This window comes from Chiloscyllium punctatum, chromosome 31 (genome assembly GCF_047496795.1).
Source record: "Chiloscyllium punctatum isolate Juve2018m chromosome 31, sChiPun1.3, whole genome shotgun sequence".
In the NCBI taxonomy this organism is placed as follows: domain Eukaryota; kingdom Metazoa; phylum Chordata; class Chondrichthyes; order Orectolobiformes; family Hemiscylliidae; genus Chiloscyllium; species Chiloscyllium punctatum.
In genome coordinates, this window is record NC_092769.1 from 4,776,713 (window position 1) to 4,791,865 (window position 15,153).

General features: G+C 46.4%; 5 non-coding genes across 5 annotated transcripts; all 5 read right to left on the bottom strand.

Moving 5' to 3' along the window:
* Positions 1–59: 59 nt before the first annotated feature.
* On the bottom strand, positions 60–132 carry trnav-gac (transfer RNA valine (anticodon GAC)). Its single transcript has one exon. It is a non-coding gene; the product is annotated as a tRNA-Val (tRNA).
* A 1,614-nt stretch (positions 133–1,746) lies between these two features.
* On the bottom strand, positions 1,747–1,828 carry trnal-cag (transfer RNA leucine (anticodon CAG)). Its single transcript has one exon. It is a non-coding gene; the product is annotated as a tRNA-Leu (tRNA).
* Positions 1,829–5,180: 3,352 nt separating this feature from the next.
* Positions 5,181–5,262, bottom strand: trnal-cag (transfer RNA leucine (anticodon CAG)). The gene has a single exon. It is a non-coding gene; the product is annotated as a tRNA-Leu (tRNA).
* A 1,665-nt stretch (positions 5,263–6,927) lies between these two features.
* Positions 6,928–7,000, bottom strand: trnav-aac (transfer RNA valine (anticodon AAC)). The gene has a single exon. It is a non-coding gene; the product is annotated as a tRNA-Val (tRNA).
* A 1,605-nt stretch (positions 7,001–8,605) lies between these two features.
* trnal-cag (transfer RNA leucine (anticodon CAG)) lies at positions 8,606–8,687 on the bottom strand. Its single transcript has one exon. It is a non-coding gene; the product is annotated as a tRNA-Leu (tRNA).
* Positions 8,688–15,153: the final 6,466 nt, after the last annotated feature.

Consider the following 15,153-nt stretch of genomic DNA (forward strand, 5'->3'; position numbering starts at 1 on the left):
AAGCAAGCAAGGAAGCTCCGTTCTTGTGCATGTGAAAGGCTGCACTTGAAAAAGAAAGCAGTTTCTGCCCAGTTTCGAACTGGGGACCTTACGCGTGTCAGGCGAACGTGATGACAACTACACCACAGAAACCAGCCGAGGCTACCGTACTGCAGCTCAGTGGCATCCAGCACTGAAAGTTGAAGCAATTCTACGTTTCACCTTTCTGTTTCCAATAGCTTGTTATTGTCCAGCGAAATTAACATCTTGAAAACGTAAAAAAAACCACGTGAAATTGATGACAAAATATAGACAAGGATGTCGTCAATGTTTGGACCGTAGGGCGAGGTGGAATAAGCTGGGACGACTTTCCCCGCAGCATAACGGCTGCGACATGATCTTATGGAAGGGTTGTAAACTGAGCATTTATGTGTTTTACCCAAGTTGGGGTGAGTTGAAAAATCGAGAGCATCGGTTTAAGGTAAGTGGGCTGAAATTGACAAAGGACCTGAGGCACATTTCCCACACAGAAGGTTGTGCGTGTTTGGAATGAGCTACCAGAGGAAGTGGAGGAGGCGATTACACTCAGAAAATTGCAAAGGTAATCGGATGAGTTTCTGGATAGGATGGGTTTAGCGGGATTGGGGCCAAATGCTGGGGAACGGGACTTGTTTAACTTTGGCTAGGTGGTGAGCATGGACGAGATACACCGAAGTATCTGATTCCACGCGGTGTACCCCAATACCGTCGTGTTGCTTACACCGGCTTTAAAGGATTACTTTTTAGCAGAGCTTGCCGTCGCAGTCTGTGGCACAATCGTTTCGTCTGTTCGACTGCTCACGGGAAAGGTAGTATTGTGAAACACTGCAGAAACGAACGACTTCCTTACTTTTGCTCCGACTGACCATACTCCGTGACATTTTCCCAGACCCTCAGTTGAGGATTTCTGCTGCTGGAAGTTACCTCAGAAACCCTGTTAACTCGTAATGTACTGAGCGAATCGCAAAACAGTAAGCATTTAACACGGAACACAAACAAAACTGGCATGCCTAATGCATTTTCAGACACAGAGATGCATGAATGCTAAATGTGAGACAGTCCGAGGGCATGAGTCATAAAGTAATCTCACAACTAACAACAGGGCAATTCCAAACTACTCTTTCAAACATACTGCAGCCTTAGTGCACCAACACTTCCCAGACAATGCTGAAAAGAGAGAAAGAAAGAACATAATAAGAAGGGGCCATAAAAAGTGAATTTCACCAATCACAGTCTCGATGAGATTCCCTTTCCGTTCCGATGCCTCCAGGACGGAAATAAAGGAAATGGGAGAAATTCAATAACATGTGACATCTAAATTCATTGGATCGATTTCCCCATTGACCAGAAAACCAAATAACGACGAGTCGAGTCACCACATTACGAGTTAACAGGGTTTCTGAGGTAACTTCCAGCAGCAAAAATCCTCAACTGTGGGTCCGGGGAAATTTCACGGAGTATGGTCAGTCGGAGCAAAAGTAAGGAAGTCGTTCGTTTCTGCAGTGTTTCATCACAACAGCGATGAAATAACAGTCTCCATTCGGTTCCAGTAAACGCTCAAATTGCCTGGAACAGCAGAGCAGTTTGCGATTTCCCGCGTGGCACTGTCCCACACCACAGTTAATTCGCCGGGAAGCAAACGCATTTTACTTTTGTTTTCAACATCAATGCAGTGGGGGCGGAAACAGCATTTTAACAAGCTGCAGCATTGGAGTTAAAGAGCAGAAATGGCAGTGGCGGGATTCGAACCCGCGCCCCTTTCAAGACTGGAACCTGGATCCAGCGCCTAAGACCGCTCGGCCACACTACCAGCCGACCGCACAGCCCCTTTTCTTGCATTTCCAATTGTGCCCCTGCATAACAACAGACGCAAAGTCACATGAAAAGGGTTCCATGATCCCTCTCCGACTCGCACAGCTGCTGGGATGTGCCCGGCTGCAATGTCAATGTCGCAGCAGATAATGATAGCCCATCAATCCAGACAAAAATCAATTTTAAGCTGAGTCTATCTTCTCGGACTCTTTTCAGCTACAAATGTATCTGTGAGTGCGTGACAATATATGTTCGCTTATGATTTGGTCAAATAACCATGAGCTGCTTGACATTACTGCAATTTCGATTCTTGCTTTGCTTAATGATTTCACCTATTGCTCGAAAAAGGACGACTTTCACGTTTACACGGAACACGAAACACGCCGGACTACAGGGAAAATGCACAAAGCTGAGCAGGCCGTGTTCCAAATCATACCGTGCAGCATTTATTCAGTCACTGTGTCTGTTTTGCAGAATAAGGGTCCCAAAGAAAGTTCTCTACCCTAAAACCGGAGGTCGCATTACATTCCGAGAGCGACAGATCACATTGTGAGGATGCTCTGCCCTCGGAGCCTGTTCGAGATGACACTTTCCGTGCCTTTTACCTTAAACGGGCAATTTGCTGCAGAGATGTTCACTCCTGGACATGAGCCACATGGATACCAAGTGAGTCGGAAACCTGTGCGGGAATCGACGAGAAGCGACTCAATACATTTTGCTAACTTCCATGGTGCTTATTAGAAATGGAGTTTCTGTTCACCTCAATCTAAAAGGCAGTTTCTGAACATAGTAACAGAACTCAAAAGGTAATTACCTCACCCCACCGCCACTCCGGAAGAGGTGCTAACTGCCCTTGATTGCTTTTTGTTCTCGATGTGAAGAGCTCTCACGCCTGAGTCACCTTCACGTCTCTGTTTGCTGAGTGAATCACAAAGAAGGAGTTTCACCAGAGCTTCAATTGCCACACTTCTCCACTCGCCCTCTCCGTGAACATTTTCCTGCTCGTCAGTGATTTAAAGAAAATTAAATGGATGCGATGTCATTCTGTAGCCTCTCTGTCGATTCCTCCGTTACAGTTCCAACATGGCTTAGATCTCGGGGCGCACCTTCATACTAGCGACGCTATGACAGCACAGGTCCGGAGGTTCCTCTCAGAGTGTATGTTTTTTTTCATTGCTGTTGCTGATTGAATGAGCCACTAACGTGCGAACTGCTCCAAAACATGATTCAGGACCTCCGGTGCCAACTCTCGTGCGTTGAATAACGACAGACAGCTTCCAAATGAAGCCTTTCAGAGACGACTTTGGGGTACGTTTGACAGACAGACAAGTTCAGGAATTCGTGGTGCGCTGTGACACCAGCGCATCAGCTTCTTCCCTGCCTTTGAACCGGGCCGCCTGCGCAAGGAATGCAAATGCGGTACTGCTTTTCGTGGAAGGATCAGAACGCGGCAACTACACTCTCAAACAGAATGGCATATGATCAGAACCAGGTTGGAGAAAAACTTTATAACGCTTTGCACAGTAATTAAATGGAGTTGCCTTGCATTTCACTACGAGAGCAGATTCGTTCAAGCAAATTCGAAGGCAGGTTTGCAGATGGGAAAGCAAGCAAGGAAGCTCCGTTCTTGTGCATGTGAAAGGCTGCACTTGAAAAAGAAAGCAGTTTCTGCCCAGTTTCGAACTGGGGACCTTACGCGTGTTAGGCGAACGTGATGACAACTACACCACAGAAACCAGCCGAGGCTACCGTACTGCAGCTCAGTGGCATCCAGCACTGAAAGTTGAAGCAATTCTACGTTTCACCTTTCTGTTTCCAATAGCTTGTTATTGTCCAGCGAAATTAACATCTTGAAAACGTAAAAAAAACCACGTGAAATTGATGACAAAATATAGACAAGGATGTCGTCAATGTTTGGACCGTAGGGCGAGGTGGAATAAGCTGGGACGACTTTCCCCGCAGCATAACGGCTGCGACATGATCTTATGGAAGGGTTGTAAACTGAGTATTTATGTGTTTTACCCAAGTTGGGGTGAGTTGAAAAATCGAGAGCATCGGTTTAAGGTAAGTGGGCTGAAATTGACAAAGGACCTGCGGCACATTTCCCACACAGAAGGTTGTGCGTGTTTGGAATGAGCTACCAGAGGAAGTGGAGGAGGCGATTACACTCAGAAAATTGCAAAGGTAATCGGATGAGTTTCTGGATAGGATGGGTTTAGCGGGATTGGGGCCAAATGCTGGGGAACGGGACTTGTTTAACTTTGGCTAGGTGGTGAGCATGGACGAGATACACCGAAGTATCTGTTTCCACGCGGTGTACCCCAATACCGTCGTGTTGCTTACACCGGCTTTAAAGGATTACTTTTTAGCAGAGCTTGCCGTCGCAGTCTGTGGCACAATCGTTTCGTCTGTTCGACTGCTCACGGGAAAGGTAGTATTGTGAAACACTGCAGAAACGAACGACTTCCTTACTTTTGCTCCGACTGACCATACTCCGTGAAATTTTCCCAGACCCTCAGTTGAGGATTTCTGCTGCTGGAAGTTACCTCAGAAACCCTGTTAACTCGTAATGTACTGAGCGAATCGCAAAACAGTAAGCATTTAACACGGAACACAAACAAAACTGGCATGCCTAATGCATTTTCAGACACAGAGATGCATGAATGCTAAATGTGAGACAGTCCGAGGGCATGAGTCATAAAGTAATCTCACAACTAACAACAGGGCAATTCCAAACTACTCTTTCAAACATACTGCAGCCTTAGTGCACCAACACTTCCCAGACAATGCTGAAAAGAGAGAAAGAAAGAACATAATAAGAAGGGGCCATAAAAAGTGAATTTCACCAATCACAGTCTCGATGAGATTCCCTTTCCGTTCCGATGCCTCCAGGACGGAAATAAAGGAAATGGGAGAAATTCAATAACATGTGACATCTAAATTCATTGGATCGATTTCCCCATTGACCAGAAAACCAAATAACGACGAGTCGAGTCACCACATTACGAGTTAACAGGGTTTCTGAGGTAACTTCCAGCAGCAAAAATCCTCAACTGTGGGTCCGGGGAAATTTCACGGAGTATGGTCAGTCGGAGCAAAAGTAAGGAAGTCGTTCGTTTCTGCAGTGTTTCATCACAACAGCGATGAAATAACAGTCTCCATTCGGTTCCAGTAAACGCTCAAATTGCCTGGAACAGCAGAGCAGTTTGCGATTTCCCGCGTGGCACTGTCCCACACCACAGTTAATTCGCCGGGAAGCAAACGCATTTTACTTTTGTTTTCAACATCAATGCAGTGGGGGCGGAAACAGCATTTTAACAAGCTGCAGCATTGGAGTTAAAGAGCAGAAATGGCAGTGGCGGGATTCGAACCCGCGCCCCTTTCAAGACTGGAACCTGGATCCAGCGCCTAAGACCGCTCGGCCACACTACCAGCCGACCGCACAGCCCCTTTTCTTGCATTTCCAATTGTGCCCCTGCATAACAACAGACGCAAAGTCACATGAAAAGGGTTCCATGATCCCTCTCCGACTCGCACAGCTGCTGGGATGTGCCCGGCTGCAATGTCAATGTCGCAGCAGATAATGATAGCCCATCAATCCAGACAAAAATCAATTTTAAGCTGAGTCTATCTTCTCGGACTCTTTTCAGCTACAAATGTATCTGTGAGTGCGTGACAATATATGTTCGCTTATGATTTGGTCAAATAACCATGAGCTGCTTGACATTACTGCAATTTCGATTCTTGCTTTGCTTAATGATTTCACCCATTGCTCGAAAAAGGACGACTTTCACGTTTACACGGAACACGAAACACGCCGGACTACAGGGAAAATGCACAAAGCTGAGCAGGCCGTGTTCCAAATCATACCGTGCAGCATTTATTCAGTCACTGTGTCTGTTTTGCAGAATAAGGGTCCCAAAGAAAGTTCTCTACCCTAAAACCGGAAGTCGCATTACATTCCGAGAGCGACAGATCACATTGTGGGGATGCTCTGACCTCGGAGCCTGTTCGAGATGACACTTTCCGTGCCTTTTACCTTAAACGGGCAATTTGCTGCAGAGATGTTCACTCCTGGACATGAGCCACATGGATACCAAGTGAGTCGGAAACCTGTGCGGGAATCGACGAGAAGCGACTCAATACATTTTGCTAACTTCCATGGTGCTTATTAGAAATGGAGTTTCTGTTCACCTCAATCTAAAAGGCAGTTTCTGAACATAGTAACAGAACTCAAAAGGTAATTACCTCACCCCACCCCCACTCCGGAAGAGGTGCTAACTGCCCTTGATTGCTTTTTGTTCTCGATGTGAAGAGCTCTCACGCCTGAGTCACCTTCACGTCTCTGTTTGCTGAGTGAATCACAAAGAAGGAGTTTCACCAGAGCTTCAATTGCCACACTTCTCCACTCGCCCTCTCCGTGAACATTTTCCTGCTCGTCAGTGATTTAAAGAAAATTAAATGGATGCGATGTCATTCTGTAGCCTCTCTGTCGATTCCTCCGTTACAGTTCCAACATGGCTTAGATCTCGGGGCGCACCTTCATACTAGCGACGCTATGACAGCACAGGTCCGGAGGTTCCTCTCAGAGTGTATGTTTTTTTTCATTGCTGTTGCTGATTGAATGAGCCACTAACGTGCGAACTGCTCCAAAACATGATTCAGGACCTCCGGTGCCAACTCTCGCGCGTTGAATAACGACAGACAGCTTCCAAATGAAGCCTTTCAGAGACGACTTTGGGGTACGTTTGACAGACAGACAAGTTCAGGAATTCGTGGTGCGCTGTGACACCAGCGCATCAGCTTCTTCCCTGCCTTTGAACCGGGCCGCCTGCGCAAGGAATGCAAATGCGGTACTGCTTTTCGTGGAAGGATCAGAACGCGGCAACTACACTCTCAAACAGAATGGCATATGATCAGAACCAGGTTGGAGAAAAACTTTATAACGCTTTGCACAGTAATTATATGGAGTTGCCTTGCATTTCACTACGAGAGCAGATTCGTTCAAGCAAATTCGAAGGCAGGTTTGCAGATGGGAAAGCAAGCAAGGAAGCTCCGTTCTTGTGCAAGTGAAAGGCTGCACTTGAAAAAGAAAGCAGTTTCTGCCCAGTTTCGAACTGGGGACCTTTCGCGTGTTAGGCGAACGTGATGACCACTACACTACAGAAACCAGCCGGCGCCACCCTTATGCAGCTCAGTGGCATCCAGCACTGAAAGTTGAAGCAATTCTACGTTTCACCTTTCTGTTTCCAATAGCTTGTTATTGTCCAGCGTAATTAACATCTTGAAAACGTAAAAAAAAACAACGTGAAATTGATGACAAAATATAGACAAGGATGTCGTCAATGTTTGGACCGTAGGGCGAGGTGGAATAAGCTGGGACGACTTTCCCCGCAGCATAACGGCTGCGACATGATCTTATGGAAGGGTTGTAAACTGAGTATTTATGTGTTTTACCCAAGTTGGGGTGAGTTGAAAAATCGAGAGCATCGGTTTAAGGTGAGTGGGCTGAAATTGACAAAGGACCTGAGGCACATTTCCCACACAGAAGGTTGTGCGTGTTTGGAATGAGCTACCAGAGGAAGTGGAGGAGGCGATTACACTCAGAAAATTGCAAAGGTAATCGGATGAGTTTCTGGATAGGATGGGTTTAGCGGGATAGGGGCCAAATGCTGGGGAACGGGACTTGTTTAACTTTGGCTATGTGGTGAGCATGGACGAGATACACCGAAGTATCTGATTCCACGCGGTGTACCCCAATACCGTTGTGTTGCTTACACCGGCTTTAAAGGCTTACTTTTTAGCAGAGCTTGCCGTCGCAGTCTGTGGCACAATCGTTTCGTCTGTTCGACTGCTCACGGGAAAGGTAGTATTGTGAAACACTGCAGAAACGAACGACTTCCTTACTTTTGATCCGACTGACCATACTCCGTGAAATTTTCCCAGACCCTCAGTTGAGGATTTCTGCCGCTGGAAGTTACCTCAGAAACCCTGTTAACTCGTAATGTACTGAGCGAATCGCAAAACAGTAAGCATTTAACACGGAACACAAACAAAACTGGCATGCCTAATGCATTTTCAGACACAGAGATGCATGAATGCTAAATGTGAGACAGTCCGAGGGCATGAGTCATAAAGTAATCTCACAACTAACAACAGGGCAATTCCAAACTACTCTTTCAAACATACTGCAGCCTTAGTGCACCAACACCTCCCAGACAATGCTGAAAAGAGAGAAAGAAAGAACATAATAAGAAGGGGCCATAAAAAGTGAATTTCACCAATCACAGTCTCGATGAGATTCCCTTTCCGTTCCGATGCCTCCAGGACGGAACGGGAGAAATTCAATAACATGTGACATCGAAATTCATTGGATCGATTTTCCCATTGGCCAGAAAACCAAATAACGTCGAGTCGAGTCACCACATTACGAGTGAACAGGGTTTCTGAGGTAACTTCCAGCAGCAAAAATCCTCAACTGTGGGTCCGGGGAAATTTCACGGAGTATGGTCAGTCGGAGCAAAAGTAAGGAAGTCGTTCGTTTCTGCAGTGTTTCATCACAACAGCGATGAAATAACAGTCTCCATTCGGTTCCAGTAAACGCTCAAATTGCCTGGAACAGCAGAGCTGTTTGCGATTTTCCGCGTGGCACTGTCCCACACCACAGTTAATTCCCCGGGAGGCAAACCCATTTTACTTTTGTTTTCAACATCAAGACAGTGGGGGCAGAAACAGCATTTTAACCAGCTGCAGCATTGGAGTTAAACAGCAGAAATGGCAGTGGCGGGATTCGAACCCGCGCCCCTTTCAAGACTGGAAACTGGATCCAGCGCCTTAGACCGCTCGGCCACACTACCAGCCGAGCGCCCAGCCCCTTTTCTTGCATTTCCAATTGTGCCCCTGCATAACAACAGACGCAAAGTCACATGAAAAGGGTTCCATGATCCCTCTCCGACTCGCACAGCTGCTGGGATGTGCCCGGCTGCAATGTCAATGTCGCAGCAGATAATGATAGCCCATCAATCCAGACAAAAATCAATTTTAAGCTGAGTCTATCTTCTCGGACTCTTTTCAGCTACAAATGTATCTGTGAGTGCGTGACAATATATGTTCGCTTATGATTTGGTCAAATAACCATGAGCTGCTTGACATTACTGCAATTTCGATTCTTGCTTTGCTAAATGATTTCACCCATTGCTCGAAAAAGGACGACTTTCACGTTTACACGGAACACGAAACACGCCGGACTACAGGGAAAATGCACAAAGCTGAGCAGGCCGTGTTCCAAATCATACCGTGCAGCATTTATTCAGTCACTGTGTCTGTTTTGCAGAATAAGGGTCCCAAAGAAAGTTCTCTACCCTAAAACCGGAAGTCGCATTACATTCCGAGAGCGACAGATCACATTGTGAGGATGCTCTGACCTCGGAGCCTGTTCGAGATGACACTTTCCGTGCCTTTTACCTTAACCGTGCAATTTGCTGCAGAGATGTTCACTCCTGGACATGAGCCACATGGATACCAAGTGAGTCGGAAACCTGTGCGGGAATCGACGAGAAGCGACTCAATACATTTTGCTAACTTCCATGGTGCTTATTAGAAATGGAGTTTCTGTTCACCTCAATCTAAAAGGCAGTTTCTGAACATAGTAACAGAACTCAAAAGGTAATTACCTCACCCCACCGCCACTCCGGAAGAGGTGCTAACTGCCCTTGATTGCTTTTTGTTCTCGATGTGAAGAGCTCTCACGCCTGAGTCACCTTCACGTCTCTGTTTGCTGAGTGAATCACAAAGAAGGAGTTTCACCAGAGCTTCAATTGCCACACTTCTCCACTCGCCCTCTCCGTGAACATTTTCCTGCTCGTCAGTGATTTAAAGAAAATTAAATGGATGCGATGTCATTCTGTAGCCTCTCTGTCGATTCCTCCGTTACAGTTCCAACATGGCTTAGATCTCGGGGCGCACCTTAATACTAGCGACGCTATGACAGCACAGGTCCGGAGGTTCCTCTCAGAGTGTATGTTTTTTTTCATTGCTGTTGCTGATTGAATGAGCCACTAACGTGCGAACTGCTCCAAAACATGATTCAGGACCTCCGGTGCCAACTCTCGCGCGTTGAATAACGACAGACAGCTTCCAAATGAAGCCTTTCAGAGACGACTTTGGGGTACGTTTGACAGACAGACAAGTTCAGGAATTCGTGGTGCGCTGTGACACCAGCGCATCAGCTTCTTCCCTGCCTTTGAACCGGGCCGCCTGCGCAAGGAATGCAAATGCGGTACTGCTTTTCGTGGAAGGATCAGAACGCGGCAACTACACTCTCAAACAGAATGGCATATGATCAGAACCAGGTTGGAGAAAAACTTTATAATGCTTTGCACAGTAATTAAACGGAGTTGCCTTGCATTTCACTACGAGAGCAGATTCGTTCAAGCAAATTCGAAGGCAGGTTTGCAGATGGGAAAGCAAGCAAGGAAGCTCCGTTCTTGTGCATGTGAAAGGCTGCACTTGAAAAAGTAAGCAGTTTCTGCCCAGTTTCGAACTGGTGACCTTTCGCGTGTTAGGCGAACGTGATGACCACTCCACTACAGAAACCAGCCGGCGCCGCCGTCATGCAGCTCAGTGGCATCTAGCACTGAAAGTTGAAGCAATTCTACGTTTCACCTTTCTGTTTCGAATAGCTTGTTGTTGTCCAGCGGAATTAACATCTTGAAAACGTAAAAAAAAAAACGTGAAATTGATGACAAAATATAGACAAGGATGTCGTCAATGTTTGGACCGTAGGGCGAGGTGGAATAAACTGGGACGACTTTCCCCGCAGCATAACGGCTGCGACATTATCTTATGGAAGGGTTGTAAACTGAGTATTTATGTGTTTTACCCAAGTTGGGGTGAGTTGAAAAATCGAGAGCATCGGTTTAAGGTGAGTGGGCTGAAATTGACAAAGGACCTGAGGCACATTTCCCACACAAAAGGTTGTGCGTGTTTGGAATGAGCTCCCAGAGGAAGTGGAGGAGGCGATTACACTCAGAAAATTGCAAAGGTAATCGGATGAGTTTCTGGATAGGATGGGTTTAGCGGGATAGGGCCAAATGCTGGGGAACGGGACTTGTTTAACTTTGGCTATGTGGTGAGCATGGACGAGATACACCGAAGTATCTGATTCCACGCGGTGTACCCCAATACCGTCGCGTTGCTTACACCGGCTTTAAAGGATTACTTTTTAGCAGAGCTTGCCGTCGCAGTCTGTGGCACAATCGTTTCGTCTGTTCGACTGCTCACGGGAAAGGTAGTATTGTGAAACACTGCAGAAACGAACGACTTCCTTACTTTTGATCCGACTGACCATACTCCGTGAAATTTTCCCAGACCCTCAGTTGAGGATTTCTGCTGCTGGAAGTTACCTCAGAAACCCTGTTAACTCGTAATGTACTGAGCGAATCGCAAAACAGTAAGCATTTAACACGGAACACAAACAAAACTGGCATGCCTAATGCATTTTCAGACACAGAGATGCATGAATGCTAAATGTGAGACAGTCCGAGGGCATGAGTCATAAAGTAATCTCACAACTAACAACAGGGCAATTCAAACTACTCTTTCAAACATACTGCAGCCTTAGTGCACCAACACCTCCCAGACAATGCTGAAAAGAGAGAAAGAAAGAAGGGGCCATAAAAAGTGAATTTCACCAATCACAGTCTCGATGAGATTCCCTTTCCGTTCCGATGCCTCCAGGACGGAAATAACGGAAATGGCAGAAATTCAATAACATGTGACATCGAAATTCATTGGATCGATTTTCCATTGGCCAGAAAACCAAATAACGACGAGTCGAGTCACCACATTACGAGTTAACAGGGTTTCTGAGGTAACTTCCAGCAGCAAAAATCCTCAACTGAGGGTCTGGGAAAATTTCACGGAGTATGGTCAGTCGGAGCAAAAGTAAGTAAGTCGTTCGTTTCTGCAGTGTTTCATCACAACAGCGATGAAATAACAGTCTCCATTCGGTTCCAGTAAACGCACAAATTGGCTGGAACAGCAGAGCTGTTTGCGATTTTTCCGCGTGGCACTGTCCCACACCACAGTTAATTCCCGGGAAGCAAACCCATTTTACTTTTGTTTTCAACATCAATACAGTGGGGGCGGAAACAGCATTTTAACAAGCTGCAGCATTGGAATTAAACAGCAGAAATGGCTGTGGCGGGATTCGAACCCGCGCCCCTTTCAAGACTGGAACCTGGATCCAGCGCCTTAGACCGCTCGGCCACGCTACCAGCCGACCGCACAGCCCCTTTTCTTGCATTTCCAATTGTGCCCCTGCATAACAACAGACGCAAAGTCACATGAAAAGGGTTCCATGATCCCTCTCCGACTCGCACAGCTGCTGGGATGTGCCCGGCTACAATGTCAATTTCGCAGCAGATAATGATAGCCCATCAATCCAGACAAAAATCAATGGTAAGCTGAGTCTATCTTCTCAGACTCTTTTCAGCTACATATGTATCTGTGAGTGCGTGACAATATATGTTCGCTTATGATTTGGTCAAATAACCATGAGCTGCTTGACATTACTGCAATTTCGATTCTTGCTCTGCTAAATGATTTCACCCATTGCTCGAAACAGGACGACTTTCACGTTTACACGGAACACGAAACACGCCGGACTACAGGGAAAATGCACAAAGCTGAGCAGGCCGTGTTCCAAATCATACCGTGCAGCATTTATTCAGTCACTGTGTCTGTTTTGCAGAATAAGGGTCCCAAAGAAAGTTCTCTACCCTAAAACCGGAAGTCGCATTACATTCCGAGAGCGACAGATCACATTGTGAGGATGCTCTGCCCTCGGAGCCTGTTCGAGATGACACTTTCCGTGCCTTTTACCTTAAACGGGCAATTTGCTGCAGAGATGTTCACTCCTGGACACGAGCCACATGGATACCAACTGAGTCGGAAACCTGTGCGGGAATCGACGAGAAGCGACTCAATACATTTTGCTAACTTCCATGGTGCTTCTTAGAAATGGAGTTTCTGTTCACCTCAATCTAAAAGGCAGTTTCTGAACATAGTAACAGAACTCAAAAGGTAATTACCTCACCCCACCCCCACTCCGGAAGAGGTGCTAACTGCCCTTGATTGCTTTTTGTTCTCGATGTGAAGAGCTCTCACGCCTGAGTCACCTTCACGTCTCTGTTTGCTGAGTGAATCACAAAGAAGGAGTTTCACCAGAGCTTCAATTGCCACACTTCTCCACTCGCCCTCCCCGTGAACATTTTCCTGCTCGTCAGTGATTGAAAGAAAATTAAATGGATGCGATGCCATTCTGTAGCCTCTCTGTCGATTGCTCCGTTTCAGTTCCAACATGGCTTAGATCTCGGGGCGCACCTTAATACTAGCGACGCTATGACAGCACAGGTCCGGAGGTTCCTCTCAGAGTGTATGTTTGTTTCATTGCTGTTGCTGATTGAATGAGCCACTAACGTGCGAACTGCTCCAAAACATGATTCAGGACCTCCGGTGCCAACTCTCGCGCGTTGAATAACGACAGACAGCTTCCAAATGAAGCCTTTCAGAGACGACTTTGGGGTACGGTTGACAGACAGACAAGTTCAGGAATTCGTGGTGCGCTGTGACACCAGCGCATCAGCTTCTTCCCTGCCTTTGAACCGGGCCGCCTGCGCAAGGAATGCAAATGCGGTACTGCTTTTCGTGGAACGATCAGAACGCGGCAACTACACTCTCAAACAGAATGGCATATGATCAGAACCAGGTTGGAGAAAAACTTTATAATGCTTTGCACAGTAATTAAACGGAGTTGCCTTGCATTTCACTACGAGAGCAGATTCGTTCAAGCAAATTCGAAGGCAGGTTTGCAGATGGGAAAGCAAGCAAGGAAGCTCCGTTCTTGTGCATGTGAAAGGCTGCACTTGAAAAACAAAGCAGTTTTCTGCCCAGTTTCGAACTGGGGACCTTTCGCGTGTTAGGCGAACGTGGTGACCACTACACTACAGAAACCAGCCGGCGCCGCCGTTATGCAGCTCAGTGGCATCCAGCACTGAAAGTTGAAGCAATTCTACGTTTCACCTTTCTGTTTCCAATAGCTTGTTGTTGTCCAGCGTAATTAACATCTTGAAAACGTTAAAAAAGCACGTGAAATTGATGACAAAATATAGACAAGGATGTCATCAATGTTTGGACCGTAGTGCGAGGTGGAATAAGCTGGGACGACTTTCCCCGCAGCATAACGGCTGCGACATGATCTTATGGAAGGGTTGTAAACTGAGTATTTATGTGTTTTATCCACATTGGGGTGAGTTGAAAAATCGAGAGCATCGGTTTAAGGTGAGTGGGCTGAAATTGACAAAGGACCTGAGGCACATTTCCCACACAGAAGGTTGTGCGTGTTTGGAATGAGCTCCCAGAGGAAGTGGAGGAGGCGACTACACTCAGAAAATTGCAAAGGTAAGCGGATGAGTTTCTGGATAGGATGGGTTTAGCGGGATAGGGGCCAAATGCTGGGGAACGGGACTTGTTTAACTTTGGCTATGTGGTGAGCATGGACGAGATACACCGAAGTATCTGATTCCACGCGGTGTACCCCAATACCGTCGTGTTGCTTACACCGGCTTTAAAGGATTACTTTTTAGCAGAGCTTGCCGTCGCAGTCTGTGGCACAATCGTTTCGTCTGTTCGACTGCTCACGGGAAAGGTAGTATTGTGAAACACTGCAGAAACGAACGACTTCCTTACTTTTGATCCGACTGACCATACTCCGTGAAATTTTCCCAGACCCTCAGTTGAGGATTTCTGCTGCTGGAAGTTACCTCAGAAACCCTGTTAACTCGTAATGTACTGAGCGAATCGCAAAACAGTAAGCATTTAACACGGAACACAAACAAAACTGGCATGCCTAATGCATTTTCAGACACAGAGATGCATGAATGCTAAATGTGAGACAGTCCGAGGGCATGAGTCATAAAGTAATCTCACAACTAACAACAGGGCAATTCCAAACTACTCTTTCAAACATACTGCAGCCTTAGTGCACCAACACCTCCCAGACAATGCTGAAAAGAGAGAAAGAAAGAACATAATAAGAAGGGGCCATAAAAAGTGAATTTCACCAATCACAGTCTCGATGAGATTCCCTTTCCGTTCCGATGCCTCCAGGACGGAAATAAAGGAAATGGGAGAAATTCAATAACATGTGACATCGAAATTCATTGGATCGATTTTCCCATTGGCCAGAAAACCAAATAACGACGAGTCGAGTCACCACATTACGAGTTAACAGGGTTTCTGAGGTAACTTCCAGCAGCAAAA